Here is a 10,280-nt window from a genome sequence, read left to right on the forward strand (position 1 = left end):
CAAAAAGTAGCTGTAGATTGTAGACACTTCTCTTGCGCTCTACGTTTCTAGTCCTTTTGAACCACACTAAATCACGAAAATTCCTGAAGATTGACAAACGTATGAGTAACTTCTGATGGAAGAGGGAGGCAGGTAGCTCGACCCACCTATTTGAACTGGCCACACTTGTGCTGCTCACCCAGAGGAAATCGTAGACTGCGCCTAGAATGAAGTCAAAACTGTGCCTCCGGAAACCCATTCCATGACCATAATTACAGAATATCCAAAACAGAGATAAGGACTAAAAATCAGAAATAAATATTTCGTTTCTAAATGATACATACAGCCCACACATTATAACAACAATTTAAGCTCTGAGCAACTGCCAAAGTGACGACTAACAGTTTAAATGCATGCGTTACAATGGAGTATTAAATTTTCTTGCACTCTCCCAAATTTCCCTGCTGCGAATTCATATACCGACGGCTTCATACAACGCCACTGGAAAAAAAGACCACGGGAGTGAGATGCGGAAAACATGTTACTCTTGGGAAAGTATCTTCCACTCAAATGCAGCTATGTGGTGGTAGTTTTTGTTCATGTGCTCGTGGACATTACTACTGTAGTGTCATGTTGAAGCCGTACCCTCTAACAGACAACAAAACACACATTTTACGACAACTGTAGGAAAACATCTTCAATTAACTCCAAATAAGGTTGTAACGATAATTGTCTGCAGTGCAGTTATTGTGATAAATAAAAGAACCTGGGGGCTTGTATTCTCTGTTCGGATTTTTCTGTGCGCTGGCCAGGAGGGGAACCGCGAGAGGGCTGTACGCTTACAGGCTAAATCCCGCGGCGTATTCTCGGAAGTCGCCCCACTAGGCGAGAAAAATGGCACCGATGGAGCAACAACAAATCAAAAAACAATGATAAGTTGTCATACACTAACAATGGCAATTGAAGTTTATAAGGAAGAAACCGAAGCTTAAGTTCGTGACAAGGCTAAGTGGCAAAAGAAAATATTAATATAACAAGAAGCTGAAAAGTAATTCCAAAAATAGACACTTTGGAGAGGTGGTCATTCCTGCAATTGGATAGCACTTCCCAAGATGTGCTTACCTAGCAGAATGTGCTGTCTGCCTACTATTCGACGTCACTTTCACTAGAGATGCGGTAAAACTCATTTCTCATGTAGGCTTGGGAGAGTTCACATTTATTGGAGACTTAGAGGGTGTAATGAAACTGGATAATGCATTATCCTCATTTCTTCGGTTATCAACATAATACACTTATATTCTTCATGCAATTTATCGGGTGTTTTGTTATTTATTTATACGGATAGCTCTTTTGGAGTTTACGATAAATCAACTGTGATTTGTATTCAGTTTTCGTTGCTTCCAGATATCCTCCATCCTTTGAGAGTGTCGTTACTTTCCTTCTTGGGTCCACTTTCTTCCTTGTGCAGACCTCTTTCTTTCATGAAATCCTGCCTTTTGTATTGCTTGTCCAAAAGGTATTCTGCTATCTATTATGTCCATTCTAATTCCTGTGTTTTTCGTATCTTTGTCAATTTCGGTGAACCATGTGGGTCTGTATTTGTAGCTGTTTAGTAAATTTAAGTCTGTTATTACACTCCTGGAAATGGAAAAAAGAACACATTGACACCGGTGTCTCAGACCCACCATACTTGCTCCGGACACTGCGAGAGGGCTGTACAAGCAATGATCACACGCACGGCACAGCGGACACACCAGGAACCGCGGTGTTGGCCGTCGAATGGCGCCAGCTGCGCAGCATTTGTGCACCGCCGCCGTCAGTGTCAGCCAGTTTGCCGTGGCATACGGAGCTCCATCGCAGTCTTTAACACTGGTAGCATGCCGCGACAGCGTGGACGTGAACCGTATGTGCAGTTGACGGACTTTGAGCGAGGGCGTATAGTGGGCATGCGGGAGGCCGGGTGGACGTACCGCCGAATTGCTCAACACGTGGGGCGTGAGGTCTCCACAGTACATCGATGTTGTCGCCAGTGGTCGGCGGAAGGTGCACGTGCCCGTCGACCTGGGACCGGACCGCAGCGACGCACGGATGCACGCCAAGACCGTAGGATCCTACGCAGTGCCGTAGGGGACCGCACCGCCACTTCCCAGCAAATTAGGGACACTGTTGCTCCTGGGGTATCGGCGAGGACCATTCGCAACCGTCTCCATGAAGCTGGGCTACGGTCCCGCACACCGTTAGGCCGTCTTCCGCTCACGCCCCAACATCGTGCAGCCCGCCTCCAGTGGTGTCGCGACAGGCGTGAATGGAGGGACGAATGGAGACGTCTCGTCTACAGCGATGAGAGTCGCTTCTGCCTTGGTGCCAATGATGGTCGTATGCGTGTTTGGCGCCGTGCAGGTGAGCGCCACAATCAGGACTGCATACGACCGAGGCACACAGGGCCAACACCCGGCATCATGGTGTGGGGAGCGATCTCCTACACTGGCCGTACACCACTGGTGATCGTCGAGGGGACACTGAATAGTGCACGGTACATCCAAACCGTCATCGAACCCATCGTTCTACCATTCCTAGACCGGCAAGGGAACTTGCTGTTCCAACAGGACACTGCACGTCCGCATGTATCCCGTGCCACTCAACGTGCTCTAGAAGGTGTAAGTCAGCTACCCTGGCCAGCAAGATCTCCGGATCTGTCCCCCATTGAGCATGTTTGGGACTGGATGAAGCGTCGTCTCACGCGGTCTGCACGTCCAGCACGAACACTGGTCCAACTGAGGCGCCAGGTGGAAATGGCATGGCAAGCCGTTCCACAGGACTACATCCAGCATCTCTACGATCGTCTCCATGGGAGAATAGCAGCCTGCATTGCTGCGAAAGGTGGATATACGCTGTACTAGTGCCGACATTGTGCATGCTCTGTTGCCTGTGTCTATGTGCCTGTGGTTCTGTCAGTGTGATCATGTGATGTATCTGACCCCAGGAATGTGTCAATAAAGTTTCCCCTTCCTGGGACAATGAATTCACGGTGTTCTTATTTCAATTTCCAGGAGTGTATTCATTCGGTATATGTGGCCATAAAACACTAGTCTTCTTTTCCTCATCACATCAGTTAGCTTTTCTATTTCAAATAGAGCTCTCTATTTGATCTTCATTTGCATTCAACATTCCCATTACTTCTAGGTCCTAGTATTTTCCATAGAATTTTTCTTCCAACTTTTTCCAGATTTTCAAGATCCTAAAATTTTGTTAATTTAAGTGCTTCTACTTAATACAGTAATTCAGGCATTACCACTGTTTGATAGTGTCTTACTTTTGTGTTCCAGGACAAAGTTTTTTTTGTTATATATGTTTTTTTATCATTTGGAATACCCTTACCATTTTGTGTTCTCAATTGTCTATGGCTGTCTTTTCTTTTGTGCTGCTTGTTATCCATTCTCCTAGGTATTTATAACAGTTTGCATTGGATATTGCGTTTTTATGAATTTTAAGATCTGGAGGGACATCTCTGATGTTTGTCGTGAAATTTGTTTTCTCAAACGATATTTTTAGTCCTATTTTGTCTGCATGTTTCTGTAGTTCTGTGATCTGCTCTTTGGTACTATCCAGTGAGTCAGTAATAAATGCTATATCACTCGCAAAAGCTAGACAATCTATGGTGATTTTATTTGGGTTTCTTCCTAGCTGAACATCCTTAGTATTGATGGATTTTCTCCATTCTCTCACTACCTTCTCTAAGCCGCAGCTAAAATGTAGGGATGATAAACCAACTCCCTGTCTTACTCCTGATTTTATTTCAAAAGGTTTGGACAGCTGCCCCATAAATTTTACTTTTGATGTTGTGTTTGTTAAAGTCCATTTAATTATTTCTTTGGTTTAATTGTCAAGTCCAAATTTCTTAAAATGTTGACCAGTGCATTTCTATCAATTGAGTCACATGCTTTTTTAAAATCTACAGAATTTATAAGGTATTTCATCGTTCTGATTTCCCTCATTTCTGTTACGTTCTATAGATTTAGTATTTGCTCTGCACAAGACTTTCCCTTCCCAAATCATGCTTGATAATATCCTACTTGTAGGTCAAGAATACCTTCACCTCTCTTCAAAAGCGCAGTGGACAAGATCTTATAGTCACTATGTAGTCACTATTTAACGTTACGCTTATGTAGGAGAGCTAGTCGGCTGCTTAGAATTGGTACAAGGTAAGGTGAATCTGTTTGCGAAGTTGAGCCGCCCCAGGGCCGATAGCACACCGTTGCTGAACAGTTTAGTATAAGTTACTTAAATTTTGATCGCAAGTTCTATTAAAAAACAGTGCTAAATTAAAACTGGTCAATCGCATGTGTTAGCGGACATACAACTGAAAAGAGAACCAAAAGATACTTCTGTTAAGAAGGCATAAAAAATTGTTTAAATAATATTTAGGGATAATCTGTAGTCATTTAACATGAGCGCACTTGCACAAGAATTTTTGCAATTTTGTTTATGGACAAACCTTTATATGTAATTACTGTAAATTATCTGATTTTTACGGATAGTAACATATTAGGTTAGTCCTGGAAGTAAATCAGATCATGTCTGTAGAGCTTGAGAACGATGCATTTTTGGTGGGGATGACCTTCAGCCAATGAGAGATGGACAGTCGTTGAACCTGCTCGAGTCAAGTAGAGATGGGGACTTCTCGAGTGAAGAGATCAAGGGAGCGATTCTAGCGACTTTATGTCGAGTTACAGAAGAAGGTAGACCTTGTAAGGGGTCCGTAGGCCCTTACTATAAGTTTTGCGACAGCACAGGTAGACAGGACAAACAATCCATAGTGTGCGTCGGGTGGCGAGAGCGAGAGCGAGTGTTGAGAGTAGTGTGGTACGCGCTGTGGGCCGAGCCGGGTGGAGGTCTGTTGCTGGAATGCAAGACCGTACCGACAAAGGGGGTGGCCATCGCCGTGGTTTAACCCCTTATGTTAGAAATATACGGAAAAGTGAAAAAGTATAATTACTAGTGTGATTCAGTGATATTTTTGTGCCGATATTTGTAATTACGCGTCTACCGCGCCGGCATCATTTGGATTGCAGTGTGGGATTGCAGTGTTGGATTGTAGTGTTGGATTACAATGATTGAAATTGCGTGTGACGATAATGAACAACGAAGAGGCCTGTGGTGAGATTAGCCATTATTAATTCTGTACGACGAAGGCAGTGGCTGTCTCCTTCCTTTTGGTGTTTTTGTGATGAATATAGTTTGTTGATTAATGAAGCTGTGTTGTTGTTCTTCTTGGCACCAGACATATCATTATTACAGCATTTGAGAAGGGCAAAATGGAATGTAACAACTCCGTAGCAGTCCAATCCGATTGCCAGCCCCATTAGGTACACGGTCACATTAATTAATATCTATTTGGGCTGCTATCAGATCCCGATCGAGCGGGATAAGTCAGTAAGAATAAACCGGAGTGTTACACCCTTGGCTTACCGTGAAAGGACAAGTGCAATTATCGGACGAATCGCAAAGAACAATAGGTAATTTTATCTTATTTAACGTGAGAAAAAATTTTCCAATGTTGGATCGGGACATAGCATAAACTTTAATATCGCGACAAGAAACAGTGCATTGTGAACAATACAAAGTAATAGCACCTTACGATTGTGACTAAACTTTTTCTTGCCGTTTTAGTTGAGAATAATAGTGTCAATAAACTGTGTTATAATGTGCAAATGCGTAAATCCGCACGAAAAACTGTGAAAAGGGAACACCAAAGAAAGACACGTGTGAACATTATTACGACCAAAACGAGCCAAGAATTCGTCACGAAAGTTTTAAAGAAGTGTTTAGTGATAATATTTTGGCTGGAATTGCTTTTTAAATAGTGAAAATTCGGACAGCTTCATGTGGACCCATAAACTGTTATGCAGGCGACAATTTATGTGGCAACGCAATTGTTGAGTGACGTCACGCAGACCCTTGTAGCAGCTGCGCCAAAGAGCTTCAATCTGCAAGGTGATTTCACACGTCATCCCAACTACCTGTGCAAAGAGTAGTTCAAGCACAGACGCACTACACGAAGCGCCGTCCCGACATCTAGCAGCCGAACTACAAACTACGCCCGCCTGCAGCGCCACGGAGCGGCTGGCTGAGAACTACGACGTCCCACCACAGCGAGACCTCACGCGGTTCCGGCGGCAGTACAGCGCCACGCCCACTTCAAACGTCAAAACATCGCGACTCGTGGTAACGTCGGTTGGTGAGTGGAGACGACTGGTTGACGTAACATTAAATTGCAATGTGTAGTTTTTGCGGTAAATAAACATTTGCAAACTGAATTGCGTGTTAGGAAAAGTGCCCAATTTCAGTAATTTCCGAAAAGTTTGCGAAAAATACTCTGAAATTGAGCATACTTATTTATGCATACTGCGCTGTCTAAATGATAATTATACAGATATGCTTATTGTTTTTGCGGAATTTATATGTATAGATTTTATGAATAGTATGATTTAAAACATTTTACATAAGCTGTGTATGTGAAAATTGATATTTGAAGTGATTAGGTTTTGAGAGTTGTTATGTTCGATGCTCTTGCTTATTGTATCAATTTAGGGATTAATGGAATAATACTTCAGGTACTGTTTGATTAGTTTCATGGTAATTAGGAGTGTTTTGGGTTACTACAGGTTATTCTATATTACTTACCTGTGCATTAAAAATAAACAAACATGTCTACTGAAGATAAGCAGGTTTGTGAGGCAGTAGTTGAAAGGAAAGGGATAGGACAGGAAGACAGAGATGATTCGGGTATCAGTGATTATGGAGTGTCATTAGATAGCCCAGTAGCACATTCAACTAATTATCCCGAGACACCGAGACAAACGACGAGAGATAAGCCAATTTCAGAGGATGCCGATATACGGTCGATGTTAGCAGAGTTGCTAAAGGGGACCAAATCATTAGAGAAGAGTTCACAAGAAACAAGAGAATCACTAAAAGATTTACAAGAAAATCACGCATCGTTAGAGAAGCGTTTACAGGAAACTAACGCATCGTTAGAGAAAAGTTTACAAGAAAACAACGCATCACTAAAGGAAGATTTACGAAAATCATTAAGGGAAGATTTACAAGAAACTATAGCACAAGAGATCAAAACATCGCAGATGAAGATGGAATGTAGTCTGAAGAAGGAAATACAAGAATTAGAAGAACGACTGAAGATGGACATCAACGAGAGAGAGAGGAAGCTACAGAAGAGCATAGACCAAGTCCAGGGGGACGTGGAGAAGATGGAAGGAAAGTTAACAAAAAAGATGGAAGACGATATTGAAGAAACGAAAGCCGAATTGGGAGAAAGAATCAACGAAGTGGAAACGAATTGCAATCATCGAATCGCCGAGGTGACGCAAATGCAGAAACAATGTAATGATGCGGTTAAGGGGATAGGAGATAGGCAAAACCAACTGGCTGTCAATCTGAGAAATGCTATAACCGTGCAACGAGAAGAGGATAACAAGAGGGTTGCAATGGAGGTCAGGAAATTACAACAGGGAGTGCAGCAATTGGAGAGCAAGACAGAAGAAATTGATAAGCGAATTAGCAATGCCACCTTAACTGTTGGGGAAGGTAAAGTCGTTACCTTGATGAGCAGTGATAATCGGTACGTCCAAAATAATACAGGGCAGAAATTTAGACCGAAAGGAGGGTTGCACCCAATGATATTTATGAAGTGGTTAAAAGGAGTTTTCCCAGCACATCTTAAAGACTCAGACAAGATTCAATTTGCAATAGATAGAATGGAAGATGAGGCCTTCACTTGGGGAGTCAGGAAGAAGGAAGGGACTACCAGTTATGATCAGTTTGAAGAGGAATTCTTGAAGAAATACTGGTCCAAAGGTCATCAGTGTGCAGCAATTGAGGACCTACTCCACCGCAAGTCACTTAATACATGGAGAGGAACGTTGAGAGAGTTTGCCGAACATTTGTGGGAATTGAACGAGACCTTGGAACAGTCCCTGAGTGATGACGTAATGATATCAGCAATAAAAAGAAGAATGAGCCGGAGAATGCAGGAAACGGTATCCGGGAGCCTAATTAAAGATAGGGAGGCCTTGATGGAAATATTGGAACAGTTGGAATCTGTTCGATCACAGGAACACAATCAGGCTAATGATCGAAACCGAGGGGGAAGTAATGACCCAAGGAATCATTTTGGTAATTCATCAAATTATAGAGGAAGAGGTGGTGGCCATAGGTACAGGAACCATGGTGGTGAACGGCAATGGAGAAATGATTGGAGAAGGAGTGAAGAACCAAGAGATGATGATGATGATAATGACAGGAATTATGAGAGAAGAGGTGATAGACAAAGGGATCAAGAGGTACGAATTGAAGAAAGTTAGGTGTAGGGAGCTAGCAACTCTTTTGCTGGTATACCAAGTGGCGACTGGTACACTACCAGCTGGGTGAGACTTTATTTCTCATTTCAAGTTTCACTCCTCTACCATCTTTCTCTATCCTTAGGTTAAGAAAGTTAGTGTGTAGTAGTTAGAATAGGTAGTGGTTGTACAAATGATAGTTAGGAATCTTGTAGAAAATTTATAGTTCACTCATATATGGAGAAGTAGTTAAGGTGTAGGGAGCGAGCAACTCTTTTGCTGGTATACCAAGTGGCGACTGGTACACTCCCAGCTGGGTGAGACTTTATTTCTCATTTCAAGTTTCACTCCTCTACCATCTTTCTCTATCCTTAGGTTAAGAAAGTTAGTGAGTAGTAGTTAGGATTTGTAGTGGTCATCCAAGTAATTCAGTCAGGAACCATGTAGTAAATTTATAGTTGACTTAAAATAAGGATAAGTAGTTACTGTTGATGTAGTGTGTGAGGTGTCAAATAATCAATAAGTTGAAAGTACATTACAAAATGAATAGTGCCAGAAGTAATAAAATGAGAACCAGATAAGAAAGCTAATGTATACAAAATGTCGTGGGAAGCTAATTGGTGAAACAAGATTTTGTGTAATCTTATAGAGTTGTTTTATGAGACATGAAAAGGTCAACTGTGGTAAGAAAATTGAAGTAGCGTATCAGCTTGTAAGTAGATGAACATATAAAGAAACAAATACATGGGGAGATAGTCGTTCGAATAAATGATGTGAAATAATGATGTATATTGAGTATGAGATGTTTGAAGTATTGAAGTATATGGAGGATTGATATAGGTTGAAGATATATATGTATTTGCAGTTGAAGTTGGTGTTAAGTTTTGTGTAATGAAGAGTATGGAGTATGAGATGTTTGAAACATTGAAGTATGTCATTTAGCACATGAGCAACATCTGTTTGCATATTATTTGTAGGTATACATGTTTATCTGAAGTATGCTGATAAAAAAAAGTGTAACTAATGAATAATTAGTAATTCATGTATCCAATTAGCTATCAGAGTCAATTATGGTTATACGCAGGTCAAGCTTTAGAAGCAGAATTCTGGCACTGAGTAATGAATGACAAATATCCATATAGTGGATTTGAATTAATGTGAATATAACCGGAAATATTGTACCTCTCATCTAAGCTTTCTTGATAACAATTCACATATGGCAGTAAGGTTTGGCAAAATGAAATGATCAGTAGTTTAAAATTTTCATTGGGTGACCACATTAGTTGTAGTATTGCAAATAATTATGTAAGACATGCTTAGCGGTATAATGTAGCATTTAAATTTATGGAATCTGTAATGAATAAGTTGTGAATTTCTTCCTTAACTTTTATATGTGTTGATCAAGTGAGTTATGGGTTAGAGTGATAGTAGTATGGACGGCACAAACCCCGCTGAAAGGACGGCATACCAAAGGGGTAGCTGGCATTCAATGTATAAATGTCATATTTTGTCTCAATTTCAATTTGCTTGTGTTAAAGATTTAAATAAGTTGTGATTTTTTCTTCCTTAACTTTTATATGCGTTGGGAAGTGAACTATAAATTAGTGTGGTAGTAGTATGGACGGCACGAACCCCGCTGAAAGGACGGCATACCAAAGGGGTAGCTGGCATTCACCTAGTTTGTTTTCTTGTCTTTGCCGTAGCAATAAGTTGTGAATTTCCTCCTTAACTTTTATAAGTGTTGGCCAAGGGAGTTATAAATTAGAGTGATAGTAGTATGGATGGCACGAACCCCGCTGAAAGGACGGCATACCAAAGGGGTAGCTGGCATTCAACTAGTTTCTTTTCTTGTCTTTGCTATAGCAAGTTATAACAGATATGTAGTTAATGACTCGTACAAACCTTTGAAAGTGAAAAGTTTTTGGAAATTTTTGGTAAGATAAG

Source organism: Schistocerca americana, unplaced genomic scaffold (assembly GCF_021461395.2).
Source record: "Schistocerca americana isolate TAMUIC-IGC-003095 unplaced genomic scaffold, iqSchAmer2.1 HiC_scaffold_15, whole genome shotgun sequence".
NCBI classification, from domain to species: domain Eukaryota; kingdom Metazoa; phylum Arthropoda; class Insecta; order Orthoptera; family Acrididae; genus Schistocerca; species Schistocerca americana.